Raw genomic sequence first — 1530 nt, forward strand, 5'->3', positions numbered from 1 at the left:
GGATTTGAACAGGTCCTCATTCATAAATCCTTTGGGAGACGTCGAATAGTAGCATTTGGTATCGTACACTCGAGACCCAATACTCTTTCAACCGTTTCACCAGGAAACAAAAACATTGGGGGAAACTCATAACCAGATGCAGATGCACAAGCAACAATAGACAAGCGAAAATTTGGAGATACTGTAATAGCCCACACATTTTGTGACGCTTTCAATGCAATTACTGACCTTCCATTTTTTCTGGACGCAAAAAATGCGGTTTCATCCATATTGAACACTCGATCAGGGGTGAGCCGATGTTCCGTGACTGTTTGCAATAGTGAAGCAAACAATCTGTTCACAGCATCTTCATCTACCGCGTTTCGTGAATTGTTGATAACTTGAACCAGGCGAGTGGTAAGCACTGGGTGGCGCTGACGGAAGCGCTTGTATCAGCCACCGGTGAGAGACTTGTGGGTGGGGTCAATCGCACGCATGAGTTGAGTGGCTCAACTCATGATGGCATTGCGGTGAGTTGGATGTCCGACTTGTTGCATGGCAACAATCCAAGCTACAAGGTCGCTTTCGCAACTGGACCGGGGCGCAGTCTTCGGTCCCGGGCGCATTGGAGTATGGTTGCGACCTGACTTGTTAGCGCGAACAGCTTTCATGATTGTGTTATATGGAATGCGTGAGGCCGTAGCAACACGCTTGCCACAAGCACCGTTGACGACTTCGTTAACGGCACCCTCTAGTTGGTGTGGAGTGTACTGGCGGCGACGTGAACGACAAGGTCGTTCGCCAGGTTCATTCATTGAGGCGCGAAACGTTGACAGTCGTGGGCAGCTTCCAGGGGACGTTTACTAATTCACAGTCAACGAAGCCATCGAGGGACCAGAGATTAGGGTTGATTGAAATTATTGCATGACAAAGGTTTCAAAACGCCATATATATTTTTATTGTTACCATGCAAACTTTTCGTTTTGAGAGTTATTCCACATCACTGTCACTCACTCCTGACAACAACTCCGACGACATGGAGTCAACTTCCTCGACTTCATCCATGGTAACGAGCGCATCATGCAGATTCTTCACAAGCTTTGGTAATCTGCCCACACCTCCTTGACGACTCTTATGCCTCGTCCTAGTATTCGCGCGATCGTTTCGGACACGTTGCGTGAAATAACACCAAATTTCAGAGGAAACTCTGATTGGGTTCCTGAGATATGAGTGAATGTTCCCTCGTTGCCTTCGTTGACTGTCAATTACCTTTCACGGGATGTGTGTGAGGTGGCATCTCATTACTAAATTTGGAACCTCCGAAATTTAGTATTCAAAGTATTATGCAACGCAAAGAGGTATAAAAATCTATAAGCAGTCAGTTTACTTTTCTACAGGTGCCAAGGACCACAGTCGTCGTCCATGCCGCTGTTGGACGAGTTGCTGCTGCTTAGTCGATGATCGGAGGTATGGTCATCATCGTTTGATGCATGTCTGTTGGAAGGTGGCGGAGCTACAGCGACGGCTGCTGTAGCGTTATACGTGCGCCAT

This window comes from Aphanomyces invadans (genome assembly GCF_000520115.1).
Source record: "Aphanomyces invadans strain NJM9701 unplaced genomic scaffold supercont1.7, whole genome shotgun sequence".
NCBI classification, from domain to species: Eukaryota; Oomycota; class Saprolegniomycetes; order Saprolegniales; family Verrucalvaceae; genus Aphanomyces; species Aphanomyces invadans.